The sequence below is a fragment of the Acomys minous genome (assembly GCF_964271855.1).
Source record: "Acomys minous genome assembly, chromosome: 12".
Lineage (NCBI taxonomy): Eukaryota > Metazoa > Chordata > Mammalia > Rodentia > Muridae > Acomys > Acomys minous.
In genome coordinates, this window is record NC_140493.1 from 44,259,634 (window position 1) to 44,280,894 (window position 21,261).

The following is a 21,261-nucleotide window of genomic DNA, read 5'->3' on the forward strand; positions in this document are numbered from 1 at the left end:
ACCAAAAGATAGAAAGGGATATATGCAAAGCCTCCAAGTATGATACACAGATAGCTTCTTAGGAAAGAACCAGTGGAGATAGAGAGTTATATATGTATGGGGAAAGTTCCTGCTCTGGGCTGGAGATATTCTGATATGAATGCATTCTTCATGCACTGGAACACAAAAGAAAAAGGCTTGAGATGTGTTCATGGGCTAATCAACAAATACCAATTTACATGTTAATGACTTTAATATAATATATGAAAAGAAAGGCATGAAGAAGTTCCCGTTGCTGATAATTTTGGCCTCTTTTCTTCTAATTCAGTTGAGAAATCCAAATGTAATACAACCAAAAGCTACTTGCCAACATAAGAATAGCAACAAGTTAGTCAAAAATTATTCTGAGCATGAGAGAAGAAGCAACAACCTTGTTAATGCACGCCTATATTGTATGTGCTATTAGTGATGTGAAGCTAATTTTACTTGATAAATTTGAGAACTTGGTTTTCGAGTTGCAATAAAGAGTAAGTTATGATGACGCAGAGATGATTCACAGTATGAAGAGCTGTCTTGACCCAGGAGATTTGGGTTGCCAGAGTTTTATGTCTACTTCCTGCCTTGTATCCCCTGGCTCACAGTCTCAAGGTTTCAGCTTCTCCTGTTTGCTTATCCTGTTTCCTCATGGGTCTAGTCTGGATGAACACACTGGTTCCACCTCCAAGCATCCCAACCATGAATTTACCTCAAGGCATTTGTTTATGTATCACTGTATAGTTATTTGTTTGTCTGTTTCCCTCTTTGTTGCCTATTTTTGATTTGAGGAAAAAACAAATGATTGTGCATTGCTATGCTTTCAGGCAGGAGCCATCCGAGATGTTCATATCTTGTTGGCTGGCACTCACTGGATACGTGTCCAGCTTTTTTTTCTCGTAGTTTGGCATTTGTCAATTACAAAGGTAGGTACACAAAGTATCCAAGTAGTGCTGTTTAGTACAAGGGGTGGCAACTTTCTATAAAGATCAGACAGAAAATGGTTGTAATACTTATTACTTTGAATACTATATAGTCATGCGATATATAAGAATAATTTTATAAAACTTACCTAATTATTAATCTTAAGGTTCTCATACACAGACATGTAAAATGTAAATATTACTCTTAGATTTCACATTATAGCAATATAAACAAACACATAAGATATGGCCAGATTGGTGCCATTATTCAAACCCCATCCCTGCAAAACTGTAGTATTAGAATGAAATTTTAATCCTAAGTATATAAATTGAAATTTTTTCTTATAGTAGTCATAAGTATCCTTGTCACGTTCTGCTTCCTGTAGGATCCATACCTACCCTCTGTGTTTGAGTTATATCTCCTACCAAATAGAATCGCCTTTGCTTGGGTCCTCCCACAAGCTGGCTGCAAAATAAGGATCTCAGGACACATCATTTGAGAAATGGTAATAGCCAACACATTGAAGAAATGAGATTTATTTATAAAATCCATTGTGGCAGTTGTGGCGGTGGAGACCTAGAATTTAGCCCATGTGAAAACTGTATGAACCAGTATAGAACTCAGAATCAAGAACCTCAGCGTTCACCCACCATTGACCATCACACCTTGGCTAGAGAGCTCCCAAAGTCGTTATGTCTCTTGAAGTTCCAATATGCCTTATATATGACTGGGTAAAAGATGTTTTAGCTATTGGGGGGAAAAAGTCCTCCCATAGTTGTAAAATGAAGCAGCAGTAAGTAAGAGATTCAGCCATATAGATTTTTACTATATAGACATGACACAAATATCATACAACAAAATGAGTCATGTGAAGCACTGGGCATGGTGATTCACATCTGTAATCCCAGCACTAAGGAGTCTGAGGGAGGAACATCACCAATTCAAGGTCAGACTGTACTACATATTAAGACATCACTTCAAAAGAATAAGTTAAAATGGATTCACATAAGCTACATTTGTATTCAATAAAAGTTATTATTTTCTACTTATTCACTTTATCCTGTATTTCTTCTTCATGACCAAAATCATTGTTCTGGGGTGTGCATAGGAAACTCCCATTTTAAACTGACTTTTCAGCAGGGTGATGGGATTTGCACTTCCTTGGTAATTAGGGGGTTTACTTAAAGTTGGTATCGTGTTTGTTCAGAGAAATAGACCAATAGGAAATAGATAATGGTGGTGATGATAATGATAATGATGAAAGATAGTGGATGAATAGATAGATGATAGACAGACAGATATATAATAGACAGACAGGCAGACAGACAGATGATAGGTAGAAAGAAGATAGACAAATAGATGATAGATGGATAGATAGATAGATAGATAGATAGATAGATAGATAGATAGACAGACAGACAGATAGATGATTATGGAGACTGCAAAATCCTACCGGATATCTTCTACAGCCTAGAAAACTGGTATAATTCAATGTGAGTCTAAAGTCCTGAGTACAAGAGTACTAAATGGTATGAGCTTTAATCTAATTCTGAGGGTCAAAGTATCTGGGTGGCTACTGTAATAGGTTCCTGATGCCAATGGCTCAAGAACCTGAAGTCCTAATAAGGGCAGGAGAAAGCATAAGCCTACCCCTAAGAAAGTTCCCATCATTCCCGTTTTGTTTTGTTCCATTTAGACCTTCAGAAGACTAGATGATGTCTATGCACATTGGTGAAAGCAGACCATCATTTCTCTGTCCACAGAGTCAATGACCAACCACTTCTGGCAATATCACAATGCCTTTCCAGTTACTGACTGTCCATTAATCCAGCTGTGTTGATAAGTAAAACTAATAGTCAAAATGGTTTTCCTTTTTTCATTATCTTTGTATCGCAACACCTAAGTAACACAATGCCTTCTTTAAAATCTTTTAATATTTGAAAATAAAATAAATACTTCATTTTCCCCTTTCTCTTTCTTCCATCCAATCCCTCCCATCTAACACCCCCTCTCAAATTATGGTCTCTGGCCTCATGGCATCGTTTTCTTTAATTGGATAAAACATATATGATAGAAAGATGGATGGATGGATGGATAGATAGATAGATAGATAGATAGTAGATACATAAATATATAAAGAAATAAAATCCTAAGTCCTAAATACATAAACTGCATGGATATTTAAATGTGATACAATATTAAATATATTCAGAAAAATGCTAATCCATGTTAAGTACATTTCTGTTTTTTTATTTGTGTATGTGAGTGATGTGCATGTGTGTACATATGTTCCCAACATGTAAGCACACAAGAGTGGAGGAGCATATGCATATATGTGGTGTGGATGTGGAAGCCATAATTTGGCATCAGTGTCTTCATCAATTTCTCTCTGTCTTATATATTGAGGTGAGATCTAGATTATAGGTGTGCCACCAAGACAGCATTTATGTGGGTGCTGGGGATCTATACTCAGGACCTCACATTTACATGGGAACCACTTGACCCACCAAGCTGTCCCTAACATTAGCACTTCTATGACATTCTTTTTTGCAGTAAGAATCCTTTGTGAACCAGAAACTAGAAATCTTGCATTGATTGGAACATGGCAGCCATTCAAAATCTCCCCTGTCTGTTCTACAGTGCAAATGGAGAATCTCAGACATGAAACCAGCTGCTTTGTGGGTCACTCTGGAAAATTCCAAATTGGAACTTTTTTGAGAAAGGAGACATTACCTCAGAACTTCCACATGTGTTCTTATGGAGTTTCTGTTTATGTGAATGAATATTTTTACCAGATATTGAATAAATGCTAAAGCTGGATTCTTCTACAATAAAGGAAATTCAACTAGCCATTGGCTCATGATATTATAAGAAACAGAGTTGAGTAAGACAAATACTCCATAAAGAATGGCTGCTAAAATAACTGATTGGTTTTCTTGGAAATAAAGATAAAGAACAAGTTACTGCTATGATCCTTTTTTGCCAATGCTTTTGAAAATATAATTAAAGTCTTAAATGAATACCTTAAATTCCAAATGACCATTGGAGGACAGGGAATCCTATTGTCCTTACTGATCCAATGAATGACCGGATGGATGGATGGATGGATGGATGGATGGATGGATAGATGGATGATAGATGGATGGGTGGATGGATGGATAAGTAGCTAGGACTTTTTTCCTTTTCTATATAAATAGAGTAAATGAAAAGAACCTTAGCCTTATTGGAAAAGAATCTTTGAAAAATAATAAAGGATGAGGAAATACAAGTGAAGTATGAAGTGACAATTTTGATTGGAATACAGTTATAGGAAAAACAACACAGAAAACTAAGGGAAATGCAAGAATTTCATCTCCTATGGGAAAAATAGTAACTTACCTTCTCATGTCCACATAGAGTAAGAAATAAGGAGCCAGAACGATGTTGCCACAGATAAACACCCTTACCAGAGGAAACACAACCTGAGTTTGATCCTCAGAATCCACAAGGAGAGAAACAACTTCTACAAGTTGTCTTCTGACCTCTTCCCATGTGGCATAGCATACTTGAAAACACATAAACACAGAAAGGAGAGGAAGGGAGGGAGGGAGGAAGGCAAGTACGGAGGAGGACAGGAATGGACATGAGAGGCAAAAGTTTTTCCAAATAGATATTTTAAAAGTTCTTAATTAGTTTCTATGAGATAAAATTTTATTGCTTTTTAATTTATGGTTCCATTGTTTTATAAAAATATATTTAAATTATATTTTAAAACAATGAACATAGACTTGATTTTTATTATAATTTTACAAATTTTTCATTTTTATAGATCCCTACAATGTTGTCTATATAAACTTTTATTATGTAATAGTTTTCTTATTATATGTTTATTTAACATTCCATTAAACATCAATCTTTAGAATTTTACAAAAACACCTATGACATTCTGCAAAATGGAACAGTATTTGAACCATTTAAATGTTTTGATATTACTATTATCTATAATCCTACACAGAATATATTTATTAGCATGTATATTTTTACTTAAAATGTTTTCTTGCATTATGGCTAAAGCCTCTGAATGACACTATAGATCAAAAGATATGATCTTTCATGATATACATTACCAACTGTAATCACAAAATAGTTATTGGCTGCATACCAATCAGTAATGCTTAGGATATTCCTTTGATCAAACCTCACCTGAATTTGCAGCTATCATAGTTGGAAATGTTTTTTTTGTTTGTTTGTTTCAGTTACTGAGCAGCTTAGCATCATCTCCTTCAAATAATGAGAAGAACCTTAAAGTTAAGGAATTGCTCCACCACTATTAGTTGAGCTCATAATGAGATTGCAGAGAGAAGTCACTTGATGAATGTTTCCTGACTACAGTCTCTCCTCCAAGAAGTGAGGGCCACTGTCACCATCACCACCACCACTATCCTGTCCTGGTGAGCAACTTCCTCCTGCTGGAACCCACCCTCCAAAGATTCCACAACTTTTCAAAACAGCACTACCAGCTGGCAACCTATTCACATCCAATGCATAACACCACAATATCATGGTCAGACTTTAAAATACAGATTTCAATTCCCAGTGGAAAATAGAAAGGAACACTGAGCACAAACATACATGCATGCATGCATACATACATACTACACATACAGAGAGATGAAGAGAGAGAGAGAGAGAGAGAGAGAGAGAGAGAGAGAGAGAGAGAGAGAGCAGGAAGGGTATTCTACATGATTTGTATATGTATAACCTATCAACCATTCTGCAAGGTAGGTCTCATGCCTACAAACAATGGAACTACATTGCACATACTCCTTTGGGGAAGTTTTCCTTACAAAAACAGAGGGTCTTGAAAGAGCTTTTACAAAACCAGTTTTACAAAAACTATTATTGTGCTATCTTTCCTCTTTAAACTCATAATACACCTTCATTTTTTTCACCCTAAGACTGAGGCATGTCATACTTCTCAAAGTTGGTCAGCCATGTTATTGCCCACTTCTTCCACCTCACTCCAAGGAATTTTGCTGGATTCTGGAATAGCTAATCCACTGTACATAAATGTTTCTCTTGGAAAGCCACATCTACAAGTCATGCTATGGTTTTGAACTTCTCTTATTCTGGGTACCGATTGCTCAAATGCTCAGTGAGAGGACAAAGAGATAAGTCAGGGGCTCCCTGGGGACCACTCCTGATATAATGAACAATCACAAAACTTTCCCAGTGGACTGCAAGAGCAGGGAGTGGCTTCTCACCAGAAAGATGATTCTACAGTCTCCTTTCCTGGAACAACTGACGGGTGTGGTAATAGAATCTACAGACAGAGACTTTATGTGGCTAATATCCCAAGGCTTTCTAAGTGCAGTAATAAACAGAGCACATCTTGATGACACTGAAATTACAAGGCAAAGACCATAATCATAACTCATGTCTGCTTCTGTTCACCACGGACAAGAGACATTTCCACTCCTAAGACACAGAGAAGGAAAACATATAAGCCCATCTTTTACTTCACGCTACTTTCTCTTTTTTGCCACCCACAAAAGTGAAACCCAGTCATGTGCAGAATCGGCCCTGTGTCTAGAAATAAAGCAGTGGTTAATTAAGGGCATCACACGACGCTTCACATCATGGCTGTTCCACATCAGAAAGCACACTCCTCTCCACCAGATAGCTTTGGTTACAATGATAAACATGCTGTAATTAGAAAGGAATTCTGAACGTATCATATTTGTAAAAATATTTCCCAGACTTTGGAAATTTCAAGGAGACTGGGTAATCATGTTAGCTACCCTCATAGTCTCGTCCCCCCATCTCACCACCACTCCCGCCCCCTGAAATGATTCCTGGGTGATTTTTATCTAACTTTTACTGATTCCATCATGAGACATGAAACTTTACTACTTTTTTATGCATCGTTCCACAGTGTTCTCTCTGTGACAACCTCAACGACTTGAATGAACTATGCCACTGCATCCTACAGGAATGAGGAAGGAAACATTTATCCTGAATATGCTGCTATTTCTCATGGATGCTTAGTGAACCTCCTACTGCACCTACATTTTTTTTTGTCCTAACAAGAAGATTCCATGAACAATTTTCCCTAACCTCCTTTAGTCATTAATCTTAGACATAAATCGTAAGTCTTTGCCTTTTTCCATATAAAGCCATAGGTATGAGAAAGTTATTGGTCCTCTGGCTTTTTGCCATAGGGAACAGGGACCATCACTATAGCTGATAGGTGAAAACATTTGACCATGGTGGGCAGGGGAGATGGAGCAGTAGGTAAAGACACTTGTTGGAGATGGAGTTGTAGATAAAGACCAGTGTTCAGATACCTAAAACCCATGAAAGGTTCTAGTTATCTAGTGAAAGCAAGGAGCTGCACTCAAGGTTGTTCTGTGACCTCCACATGCATGTACCCTTGCAAGGAACATACTTTAATGCACAAATTCATAAGCACTTTAAAATGGAGCAACAATACGACCACTTTTATAGATAATGTTATGTCGTCCAAGCAAACAGAAAAAAACACAGTGAAGTGATGGGAAGCAAATTTAGAAAGTTTATGAGGACAGTCGCAACTTCACAGAGACATTTGTGATAATCCTACAAGGAGATGTCCTTTGTACACACTGATGTAATTTGCCACATCATAGAAGTAGTATTAAGGAAAGCCTAGGCAGTCATGGATGGAAGACAGTTCCATTCTAAGGGCTGCAATAGAGAAAGCAATCTTTTTTTTTTTTTAGAGAAATACTTGGCTTTGAATGGTCTTTGAAAACCCACACAGTAAATTCTGAGGAAAAGGCAGTGTACCAGGGCAGTAAGCCAGAGGTCTGGGGCTGCCTCAACTACAAAACCAGCACACAGCACGTAATTGTGGCCATGTGTCTGAATCAGCCTAGGATGTAGCCTCTTTAACCATCCAGTGGGTAGGAACATTCATCCATGCCTTTCTTACTATATCCATAGATCACAGAGCAAGAGGCATTTTGAATGCATGAGGCTTGTTCTAGCTGCAATAGGGTTAGTGTGGTGCTAAAAGTCCAGGTGCTCTATGACCCAAATGTGTCCTTTACAGTTGCTCCATACTTTAATTCCAAAAGCTGTGAACAAAAATCCAGCTGCTCTAAATTTTTCACTCAATGGAAGCACAAAATTAACTTTCTTCCCCTGCTCACTGTCCCCAATTGTCATCCTAAACACCTAGAGTCATCCATATAACATTTACTAATTCTTAGCTATATACTTTATGATGTAACCCTCACTCATCTCCTCTGATTCATCTCTCATGCGCCTTGGTTTAAAGTCTATCATCTGGGTGACTACATGGTTTCTTGAGTATTCACATTTTCTCCGATTGATGCTGTCTCATTGGCCTGGCTGGCTTTGACTCCTATACAAGTCCAACTTCTTTCCTTTCTTAATTCCTAACACAAGAAAGATAAATTCTCCAGGATGTACAATCCCAGAGAATCGTATTTTCTCTCAGTTTTCTGCATGGCTAATACTTAATTTATCATTATCTGCTCCAGACCAAAAGAATATTTGTGGGGGCAAACCTAGATATGTCAATTTAATTTCAGAAGGCCCATGTGCTGAGCAGAATGACTTCCAAATAAACACCAGTGGATTAGCCATTAAAGAGAGACATTATCACTCCCTGATGTTCTAGACAGTCCACTTCTCCTAAGACCCATACACTCTTTGTTATGCCTCTTTATGTCTTCCTACCATTCTCCTTATTCCAGAGCTCATCACCACAGAGAAGAAACATTATTTTTCATCTCTTGCTTTTAACTTTTGAAACTTAACTTGGCATATACATTAATGGGTGTCATTATGACATTTTTATACATGTATTAAGTTTTGTTGTAAATTTTGTTCCTACCCTTCACTGCCCTCCCCTGATCTCCGTGATCTCAGCTGATCCATCCCTGCTAATATGGCCCCCTTTCTGCTATCCTGCCATATGTATTCATATACCTTTTAACCCAATTCTTAAGATTTCTTCCTGCTCCCTCTCATGATGCCCTGTTGTACAAAATGTAAAATATCTAATAATGTTTATTATTATAATGTAACATCTAATCTGCTATCATAATCAATAAAGACATAGACACTTGTTGTATTTTAGAGTAGCCTAATTTTACCTAGAAGGCATTAACCCTCTAAACTATCCTTATCACTTCCCAGCCCCCATATCAGGCATCTGCTGTAATCATTCCTATCTGGGACATTTCCCTCCATCCAAGTTGATATGGTCATGTGCTTCTCTCCAAGCTAACCCATTGTGACCTCTTCTTTTTTTTTCTCTTCCTGTAACTGTCTCCTCTCTCTCCCTGAATCATGGTCCCCTGACACCAGGCTTTCGAACCTCAAATTCTGTCTGTCAACCTGCTGCCAAATCCCAAGCGTCAGCATTTTTATTAACCAATCAACTTTTAAATAGGTAGAGCAACAAGCACAGGTGTGTGTAAGAATGTGCTCTTCTGGGCAGCAGCTAGATCTTAGAGGCCAGTCATTTCCATCAGAATATATAGCACCAGACCAACCCTAAAGAATGCTCTTTCTAGTTTCATGACCTAAACACAAATGAGTATACACACATAACACACACACATACACACACACACACATGATTGTAAATCTAGGAAATGTGGTACACATGCACAACAGAATTTTATTCATCCACAGAGAAAAATAAAAGTGATTCTAGAAAGCAAACAGGCAAGATGGCAGAGTACGACCTGACTACTCTCATAGCGCATTTTTGGGATTGGCACCTGGTCTTTCTGTTTCTTGAGTTAATCTCTGTGAAAGAGATATATAATGAAAAAAAACTACTACAAGGAGAATCATACGTTTTTATTGGTACCAATATGGTAGACTTTTCTATGGATGTCTACAAAAACCCTTATTCTGATGACATCCCTCGTGCTTTGAGGAAAAAAAGAAACACCATTGTTGCCCAGCTGAAACAGCTCCAGGCAGAAACAGAACCAATTGTGAAGATGTTTGAAGATCCAGAAACTAAAAGGCAGGTACAGTCGACCTGGGATGGTCAGATGCTATTTGACTACCTGGCAGAGAAGCATGGGTTTAGGCAAGAGTATTTAGCTACCCTCTACAGACAGGCAAAATTCCAATATGAGTGTGGAATTTACTCAGGAGCAGTAGACTACCTTTAGCCCTTCAGAACTCTGGTTCCAGCAACAAATAAAAATGTTTAAAGCTCACTCTGGGGAAAACTAGCCTCTGAAATCTTAATCCAGAATTGAGATGCAGCCATGGGACATCTTACTCGGTTAAAAGGGACCATAGACAATAATTCTGTGAACTCTCCTCTCCAGTCTCAACATCAGCAAACATGGCTCATCCATTGGTCTCTCTTTTTTCAATCATCCAAAAGGCCATGGTAATATTATTGATTTCACAATACCTTAATGCAATCCAAACAATATGTCCACATATTCTCTGCTCTTTGACCACTCCTGCCATAACAAACAAAGATGTGCAGAAATGCTGGAAGTTGCTGAAAGATCCAGTGAAGGTTATCCAACAGGAGTCCTACACATAAAAAGACCCAATAACAGAATTTGTTGAGTGATTATATGTTAACTTTGATTTCAGTGGCACCCAAAAAAAGCTAAGGAAATGTTAAGCAGTGCTTGTGAATGACTTCTTCTTGGTGACATGTCTTGAGCACTTCATTGAGAATACCCATCTCTTCATATCTGAGACTTTTTGTGATATCCACCAGTGTATGTAGTAGCAAATAATCCGAATATGACTCCAAAAGAAGCTGAAAGATGGATTGGGAATCTGGTTAGAAATGCGAGGTTGGATGCCAAGACTGAGTCTAAACTAGGTCATGTGGTAATAGATAACAACACAGTCTCACCCTATCAACAAGAGATTGAAAAGATTAAAAGACTTTCATTTAGAAACCAAATGTTGGCCATGAATATCGAAAAGAAACTTAATGAGAACAGTGGATCAGAAGCTCTCAATTGGGCAAGGCAAGAGTTGGCCTTCTATTAAAGGACTATAAGGAAAAGAAGAAAAAAAAGAATCAATGAAAGGCACGGTAACCATTGTAGATAAAATATGGCATACATTTTTTTAGATGGAGCTAACATGTTTGCTATAAGTTTGGGCGAATTTGAATAAAACTGGATGTGAGACACTGAAAAAAACAAAAGTACATCTAGAAAGATGACACAGAGTTTAAGAACACTGGCTGCTCTTCCATGGGACTAGAGTTCAGTTCCTAGCACCCATGTTGCATGGCTCAAAACCACCTATAACCCCAGAGCCAAAGTATCTAACTCCCTTTTCTGGCTGCTATGGACCTCTGCACACAGGTAGCATACAGTCAGTCTCAAAGACACAGACACATGCACACACATTCATAAGTAAAAATACAAATAAATCTAATTGTGTCTTTAAGGAAAACAATGACAATAACAAGAAGGATGGAAGTGGAAATTATTATATTAAGGAAAACTAACCGGAAGCATCTATTCCTTCCACAATAATTCAAATATCACTTTCTCCAGGAAGCCCCTTCAGACTGGAATATCAGAAAACAAGGCATTTCTTCCACCTTGCAATTGCTATGCCTGACATAGCAATGACTATTGGTTTATCTGTTTACATGCCCCAACCCTTAGACGTGTGGACAGGAATCCTTTCATCTTGGTTTGCTATTACCCAGAAATGTCTAAAAATGGTGACAATATTAATGGGTATTGAATAAACGTTAACCCAGACCTTCTTTTTCCATATAAAATCACAAACTATGTGCAAAGGTGAAGAAATCTTACTGATCCAGAAAAGGTACCCAGCATACCTTGCCCTCATTGATTTAGCCACTCAGCAAATGTTTATGGAGTTTCTTCATCTGGGGTGATGAGAACTCAGTGGGACAAAACCTATTCTGTAATAACTATTAAATAATTAGCTTATTATTTGCCTACTATGCTGTTTCTATATGTTTATCTTCCTAAACATAATCACTATTCCTCTTAAAATCCTCATGAAAATAAATGTTTAATTTTGGCAAGACAATTCAAATACAACAAAGGTATTATATATTGAGTTTTTAAAAAATTAAACTAAAATTATGGCAACCACATTAACATATTTAGTGTCTATCATCATCATTATTTCATTGTGCCATCAGGAAGTACATGTGTGTTTAAATAAGCACCTGGTCATGCAGAGTTCATTGGAAATCACTTGGAGGCCTGATAGAGAATAGGGGGTTCCCTAGCTACACATTTGACTCTTTTCAAAGGGACTCTGCAGTGGCTGTGCTTTTACCCCTCTACTTAGGCTATTCCTAAAGACTCATGGCACCTTCCCCTCCCATGATTATTCATCCTAAGACTGTGAGTGAGTTAGAAAACAATGCAATGTTGAAGGGAGAAACTCATCACTCTTATAGCAACCAACGCCACAGTGTGAGGGATCTGGTTGCACAGGAATGGATTTCAGATTAGTCACACTCTCCCTTGGATTAGCCAAACTCATACTGCAGGTTAAAGTTCCCAAAGAAAATTTTAGAAACTGTGTCTGAATTCTCTCACTACAATAGCTCAGAATTAAGTCTTCTCATCAAAAAATTAGGCATATTTGGGTCACTGATTTGAGTGAGACACAAGAAGAGGAGGGGTGGACAACATAATCAATCACTCCTGGAACCAAAAAGCATCCCACAGTCTATGAACTCTTTTCAGCCACTTACCAGCTGAGAGAATCAGCAGCTTCCTTTCTCTTAACTTCAGGTTCTACATCCGCTAAAGATGGAAGGCCATAACAGCCACCTGGCAGAGATACTGGGCAGAGTATGTATGGATACATTGGTGTCTGGCACTTAGTACCAATTGACATTAGTTCTTATTATTTTTAACAGAATTAATTCACTTTATTTTTCTTGTAAAAACCCTTATGTGGTAGCCACAGCTGGAGCCTGGGTCCTCTGAACAGACACTCTGGCGTGGGTTTTCACAAGATGATCAGTGAATTTCTGATAAGGAGACTTAGTGAACACACTCTCTTTCCAGAGATCGGGTTTCAGATAGCTGTAGGTCTTGGAAATGGCATCAAAAGTGGTTGTTCTTTAAAATTATAGACCTTCCTGCTCAGATGAAAAGGTATCCTGGGACTCAAGAGCCCAGGAACCACACAGCAGCTCTGAGGTGGGACAGAGTCCCAGTGGAATGAACCACACAGCTCGAAGAGGAAGCCATCTCAGCAGAAGACTTGCAGCCCTGAGGGAGGGTCTCCATTGAAGAACTGGAGTGCTACAGGGTACCAGTTCCCTTTGCCACACCTCTTCCTCAGTGATGCAGCTCCCATGGGAGGGTAGCTGAGGAGCTTAGGAGCCTCAGCCCCTCTTTGCTTCTTCCTATGAGAGAGTCACACCAGGCAGCAAATCTCATACAAGATTTACTGGGAGGAATGAATCCAGGGCTCATATAAGATTTCTTAAGGGATGAGGCTTAGGAGAACACAGAGATTGGTGGATTTTTGTTATTGTTGTTGTTGTTGCTGTTGTTGCTGTTGTTGTTGTTGTTCAAGGACTGGTGGCTTTTCAGACTTTTCACCAAAATTAGCATAATCTATTGAGGGGCTGGAAATGACCTTTGTGACAATTAGGCTGGAAATACAACAGAAAGTTGTAGGGAAGTGGCCTATTGACTTGTGTTTCAGTGGGTTTAAATAGACTTAAACTCTGAGGTATATTCCGAGGTAGAACAAAACAACTTTACTCATATAAACTATGAACCTACACTGAAGGGCCAGATTCCTGGTCCTAGTACCTGGCTGGCAGTGGCAGACCATGCAATGTTCCTTGCCTCAAAGGAATGGCTATTTTTGACATTGCTGCCACAGGGATGGCACTGAAGCTCACGGACTCACTCCAGTTGGACAAGGCTCCCTTCCCTTGAGTTCCCTGGCAGCAGAAGCTACAACTAATACTTCAGGCTCAGCACTTCTTCCGTGAATTCACCTTTCCATTTCCCCAGGCAACTGATCTCAGGTCCCAGGAGTTATGGAGATTTAGCCTCAGCCTCTCTGGAATCCCAAGGTGTTGCTGACCAGAGGTGTAGAGAGGCCAGCAACACAGGCTGAAGATCCAAGCATCCCTCTCAGGGATCACATGCCAAACACAAAGTGAGGGAACCAGAAGAGGGGGTTGGTGTCCACAGGAGCTGAAGAGCTAAAGAAGGGGCACCCTGAGGAAGCTGAATAAGAGGGGGCCCAAGGGGCAAAACTTGAAGCAGCCAGCCTGGCACAGTGTGGCACAGCCTGGTGCTTCACAGGAGCGATGCAAGGTGTCTCCAATAAGGTCCCCTGGGTAGGGGTGGGATATTACAACCGGTTGACATTAGTCCCTATTGTCCTTTGAAATCATTCCCTTCCCCATTCTAGGTCAGTATAAAGTACTCAACATTGGGAAATAGATTGAGAAGCTCTATTAAGTAAAAGATAATGAATAGTTCCTCCAAGCCTCACCCCAACATCCATGAAACACACTGAGGACTTCCTAAACTTCAATACTCTTATCTGTAAAGTGAGCTAACAGTGGTAAATTCTTCAAAGAATTATATGTAGAATCTGTAAAGTATTCCGTAAACTATTTCGTGCTGATTTACATTCATAATAAGTATAAAGTAATTTTGCTGAGGTAATGATGGAATATAATAATAATTTCAATGTTTTGGGGTTTTTCGATATTTAAATTTGCCCTCTGACATTTCACATAAATAATGCATTCTCAGTATTCTCACCACCATACTATTTTATCTCCCCCTCATCAGTTTCAACCCCACTTTTCCCTTACAAGTCCCCAGAGTCCTGTGTTTTTGTTTTGTTTTGTGACTCAATTGATTTCAGTCATGTCCACCTGTATGATCGTGAGTTAAGAACTATTCACTGATGACCTGTGACTTCCCTCCCAGTGATCACACAACTGAAGACAATGACTGACTCATCCATCAGTAATCAACAGCTCATCTGGGAGATTTGGGAGTCCATGAGTCCCTCTCTGATGCCTGGTTAACTGTTGAAGAACCCAGTTTTTACAGGTCCAGTGCAGGCAGCCACATCTGCTGTGAGACCATGATTGCATGGCTGGGTCAGACTCTAAAGGGAGGACCTCTTGGTCCTCTTAACCCTCTACTAGCTCTTTTATTCTTTCTGCCTCCTTTTATGCAATGATTCCTGAGTTTCAGAGAAAAGTATTATGTCTTGTTTAGCAACAAACCTTTATCAGTCACTTTTCTCAGCATGTTGGAAAAGACATGATTCTCTAAACTAACCACTATTCATGCAAAGAAAGGTTTCTCTGATTAAGGCTATATATAGTTGATATATAGTCAATAACTAGTCAGTATATAGTCAATAACTATAAACATTGTGCTTTAGAAAGCAGTTTTATACTGATGAAATTTAGCTAACAGTAGTAAGTTTCTTCCTAGGGCCTATGCCATTCCAGGACATGAGATTTTGACTGGGTTTACGGTACTAGGCATAGACTCCCTCCTGTGGAGTGGGCCTCAAATCCAAGCAAATCTCATGTCCCTGGCTTGAAGAATCAATAGTGTGAAAATAACCATCCTTCCTAAAGGAATTTATAAGTAAGTTCAATACAATCATAATCAAAATTCCAGGGTCACAGCTTTTTGAGGAGCCTCAAGATCACGTTCTAAAATGACTACACTAGTTTACACTCCTACAGACAACATGTGAGAGTTTGCATTTCCACCATACACATCTACACAGCTGGCATTAGTATTCATGGTGGTGCCCATTCTCACTGTGGAGATGGGATCTTAAAGCGCTTTTAATCTGAATTTCCCCAAGGATCAGGATGTTGAGCTATTTCTAAATGTTTGGTAGACATTTGTATTTTGCATGTTTGCTTTAGAGCATCTATATAACCCAGGAAACTAGAAAGGGGCCACTGATGTGATACTTTAAGGGGTGAATAGAACAAAAGTGAATTGAAAGTATAATGGAAAATTCTGGGGATGTAAAGATCTCACTAGAGAAAGATGAAAGGAAATGTGGCAGTTTGAATAAAAAAATGTTCCCCCTAACATTCATGTATTTGAACACTTGGTCCTTGCTTGGTGGTGTAGCCAGACAGTAGGCTACTTTATTGGTTCTTTGTTCTACCTTCCTACACCACCCCTAATCCTTCCAACCCTCCCCCCTAAACACTAGGTAGGAGAGAAAGAATGTTAGAGAGGAAATGGGGCATTGATACAGTTAGACTACATCCTGTTGGTTAAGGGTGTTGAGTTCCTTGGGCTGGATTTGATCTTCTTCATCATCAGGATATTTCCAAATCAGAAACCAGCAACCCATCCACAACACTTACCAGCCACAGCAGCAGGAGCAAATATCAACCAGCAACAGCAGCAGCAGGAACAGCAGGGGAAACAGCAGCTGCCCTCAACTCGAAGAGTAGGCTCTCACAAGAGTCCTCAGAATCTCAAACATACAGTATCCTCAGCCAACAAATAATCATCTCCGTGCCAGAACAAGGGGCAACTAAATCATAGTCAGCTGCTGTAGACCATCTGAAGCAGTCCCAAATCTCATACCTGAAATTAAAACAAAAACATATTCCCGTAACATTTTTTGCGTTTTTAAAGAAACCAAAATTTCTCACTACACGGTAGTGCTTTTAAGGAAGTTATGGAAGTATTAGGGGTGAGATTATCATGTTTCCCCCGTTTCTAATGTGTGCATGGATACATGTTCATGTAGGCTTCCGCTCATGCTGCCATGTCATACCTCCCCTGTGATGTACGGACTTTTGTCTCTCTCTCGAACTGAACTGTAGGCTGAAAAACAATCTTTCTTCCATAAGGTTCTCTTGGTTGTGACATTTTATTACAGCAACAGAAAAGTCACTAATTGGGTAGAACGCAGGTAAAAATGAAAGTAGAGTTGGTGAATATTAGGATCAGAAAAGTTTAAGCAGGAAGACAGGATAGGGAAATGAGAGAGAAAAGGAATTTTTAACCAAAATAAAAAAAAATACATGAAAAATCTACGTGGAAATCTATTATATTGTTACCCAATTTTTAAGTATAATTAGAAGAGCTGGAATGATTAACTAGGCCTGCCAGGCTAGAGTACCGATGCTTCTGGATACAATGGGCTCCTGAGCAAAAATCTGGGCGGGGGCCGGGTTTAAGATTCCTCAGTTGGAGATGTTTTTGATTCTTATGTTAACGTTCTAAAATATAAGCATGAGAGCTGCAAACAGGGTATAAAGAAGTGGTATTTGGTGATTTGAGAGGATCTTCCCAGGAGTAAATTCCAAAGAGCTCATCAGTCTATCATTGTTTGAGTGGTGCTTTACAACATTGGCTTTTATACCAGCTGAGGTCAATGCACGCATTAAACCTAGACCCCTTCTTTACATTGAGCCAATGGACAGCGCAATCTCCATGCTTGTGAAGAAAGCAAGGACTGCCTCTGACTGAACTCTGGTGCCCCCAACTGACCAGCTCCCCTTGGTGGGAAGGCATGGTGGCACTCAGAGGAAGGGGAAGCAGGCTATCTGGATGAGACCTGATAAGCTGTGATCATAAGGTGAGGGAGGAGGTCCCTTCTGCCAAAGGTCTAAGGGAGGGGAATAGGGCAAAGAGGGAGGGGGGAAACGGGAAGATATAAGTAAGGAGATAACAATCAGGATGTAATCTAAATAAATTATTTTTTAAAATGAAAATGAAGAAAATGGTTATTGAAAGCAACAACAACCTTGGCCTTGGATGGAGCTACACTTAAAAGCCAAGCTCCTGGTTCCAATTTATTAAACACTTTCATTTCCCAGCACCATCTTCAGAACTTGGAGTAAAGAGGAGAAATAAGATTTTTGCTCTCAAGAAATTCATGTCTTAGAAATAAATGAATCCTCTTCTTGGTAGCCTGCTATCCTTCCTCTGAGTGCCACCAAGAAGAGACTGCTTTCTTTTTTATTTTTTATATATTTTATTAATTTATTCATATTCCATCTCAATGGTTATCCCATCCCTTGTATCCTCCCATTCCTCCCTCCCTACCATTTTCCCCTTACTCCCCTCCCCTAGGACTGTGACTGAGGGGGACCTCCTCCCCCTGTATATGCTCATAGGGTATCAAGTCTCTTCTTGGTAGCCTGCTATCCTTCCTTTCTCTTGAGGACTCTGCATCATATGACTTAACCGTCTCTACTTGTGAGCACTATGTTCAGTCTCGCCTTTTAATTGTCTCAAGATATTTTTACACTAATACACATTTTATATCAAATTAACTCCAGTTAAATGTTAAACAGTATGTGAGTGTGTGGTGTATATAATATATTAGAACAAATGATGTAATTTTTAATGCATGTTTTACCATAGCAATGGTCTTTTTTGTCACATGGCACTATGTGTAAAAATTATAAGCAGAAAATACTGATACAATTACACTTCAGTGAAGTGAAATAAAGCATCATCACCACAGCTACTGTAAACCACAGCAGCATCAGGACCAACAACACCAAACATAACACTGCTGCAATACCAACAACACCAGAAGTGCCACCAAGAGCAAAAATAAGACAACAACTGTACTAGCCTAACTACCAGCACTATTACCAGCCTTATCAAGACAAGGGACACAAATATGGATGATATTTGCAACATATGAGATAAGGTAAATACTAATGTTAAGACTATATAGAGGACACATAAAAGCCAATTTTTAAAAAGATATAGAAGTGAACTAAAAATATTAAAGAGTATAAAAATGATCACAATTTGAAAAGGATGTAAATGCCAAGGAGAAAGGAAAAGCAAAGGTTAACATTGAAAAAGGATTATTTTCTGCAAGTCAGAGAAATAGTACTTAAAAAGAGTGATAATTTATATCAGTATCATATCAAAGCTGAGAATATATTCATTTATGCAGCTAGTAGAAAGTCAGTTTGTGCAATTTGTTTAGAAGGATATTTGACACTATGAATTAAAAGACCAAAAACATGCCACTTATATCCTACAGTTCCACGTCTACAGATTTATCCCAAGAAAAACTGCAAAAGTATTTTCAAAGTTTTCCTTGTGTACAACAATGTAAAAGAGAGGACAACCTAAAGATAAATAAATGAAGGATTGTTTTTAATAAAGCATTATGCATCCATAGAGGTAAAATGTCAGCTACTCAGCAGTACCTAAAAATTCATGTAAATGCTTATTTATTGGTGTGCTTTAAAGCACATGATACATTATTAAATGAAGGAGATTAGAGTACAACACTCTAGGGATGATATATACTTATTTTTTATAAAATATAACTTACATTTGCACATATCCATTCACCAAAACCTATGTATCATCTTTTTGTATTCATTTGTCATGTTATACTGACAAGGAATAATTCTCATATTTCTTTTATGATAATACATTAAATACACAAGGTTTGAAAAACAATACATAATCATCAAGGTATACTGATAGAGCATAGCTCTGGAAGGAATTGTAAATATAGCTGAAGTACAGAATGCATTAGTTAACTTAAAGAAGTACTACCCTACCCTAGCATTTTGCTCCACAGTCACACCTGTCACACAAGAATTGGAGGTTCTTAAGCTGTGATGACTCCTTCAAATTGTTCCAAATTTGGAATGGAAAACCAGACCTTTATACTTATAAATCAATCAGTCATTGGACGGCAGGTGCCCCCATGGAAGGAGTTAAGACCTTGAACACTCCCAGAAGCTGGAAACGTAAGCTCTTCCATGCATAAAAGTGTATCACAGTTTCCCCCACAGCAGAATGACTCAGTTAGGTTTTGCTTATCCAGAATGAGCAACAAAGTCCTATCTCCCCTGGCGCAATCACATGGGAATTTGGGTACATAGATCAACAGAAAGGACACATTTTTGTACATATTCTCTCCCACTTTTCCTAGAACAGTTTATGGCCAAGATCAATCAGATATCAGAGACAAAGAATCCTGTTATTTGTCATACACAGGAAACAGCATTCTAAAAAGATCAAGTAAGAGAGGTAAAAAAAAAAAATGAACCTAAAGTAACCAGAAGAAATTTACCATGGTAAGACAAAAATATAGCAGAAATAAATTAATCTATATAATAAAATTTAATAGTTATGTAGAGTTGGAGGGGAAAGGAGGATCTGGCAATGAAGCTGCAATCACCAGGGACTGCATGCTGAAGGAACTTTATGCTGGAGTAAAGGTTTTGGACATTGTCTTAAAGTCAGGGAAAGAATTCTTAATTCAGAATAGTTAACAGTGTCATTTTGAATGTAAATATGGGATATCTTAGCATACAAGATACATATTGAAATAGAAATTTCTAGATTGAAGCCCAAAAGAAAGATTAACTATAGAGATAGGATATATAGAATTCACCCTTGTACAGAATGCGCTAGAATAATACCTCTCAGATCTACTATAGAAAGTGAAATTCAATATCAAAAAACTATAATAAAGTTGCATGCCTTCTGTTTTAGAATAACCCATATTCATACGCAATGTGCTTGTCTCTCCATATCCAAATACTCATGGATTCATGTAAACCCAGTTAGAAAACCATCTCTGAAAACTATGTTCTTTCTGATATAAACATTATTTCAATTATTCCCTACGCAATTCAGAATAATGCTCATTTAGGCATGTTTTTACATTGCATCACTATGATACACAATCCAGCTATACCACTTGTATTTGTAGTCCCAATGGACTCTATATCTTACTAGAGATACGTCCTCATACATGCTCACTGCTGCAATATTTACAATAGCTAGGAAATGGAAATTCCATTGATAAACACATCATGAAAATGTAACACATTCCTTTTCGAGACAGGGTTTCTCTGTGTAGCCTTGGCTGTTCTAGACTCACTTTGTAGACCAGGCTGGCCTCGAACTCACAATGACCCGCCTGCCTCTGCCTCCTGAGTGCTGGGATTAAAGGCATATGCTATACCACTCAGAGGGATTTGTTCTGGTCGCTTGGCTCTGGGCTTGGATGTGGGAAAGTTGTAATAGCAGCCTCGCTCTGGATGAGGAGACTCAGAAAGGCCCATAGCACTGAGGGAACCAGTGTTGACAGGACAAAGATGCTATGAGGTGTGTTTGAGGGTCTATGTAGGATCCTTAGGCGGGTGGGAATATGAAGACCTGACCTTTCATTTTATACTAATATCTGGGTGCTGCACAGAAGAGAAGGAGGAGTGCACATGCCTGGTGTTTATGGCCAGGAAGGCCGCTGAAAGGGCATGTAGCTGGACCACAGTGGCCTTAGCATCTCAGATAA

At 38.7% G+C, this 21,261-nt stretch overlaps 1 long non-coding RNA gene and 1 pseudogene across 2 annotated transcripts in view; one reads left to right on the forward strand and one right to left on the reverse strand.

Annotated features, from left to right (window-relative positions):
- The window catches only part of LOC311578721, a 190,939-nt gene that overhangs the window by 118,068 nt on the left and 51,610 nt on the right, over window positions 1-21,261 (reverse strand). The window contains exon 2 of the long non-coding RNA XR_014772943.1: window positions 16,325-16,550. This is a non-coding gene — a long non-coding RNA (uncharacterized lncRNA). The remainder of the gene's footprint in view (window positions 1-16,324; window positions 16,551-21,261) is intronic.
- Window positions 9,663-11,023, forward strand: LOC311579145 (eukaryotic translation initiation factor 3 subunit E-like; annotated as a pseudogene). Its single transcript has one exon. The product of its transcript is annotated as a eukaryotic translation initiation factor 3 subunit E-like (transcript).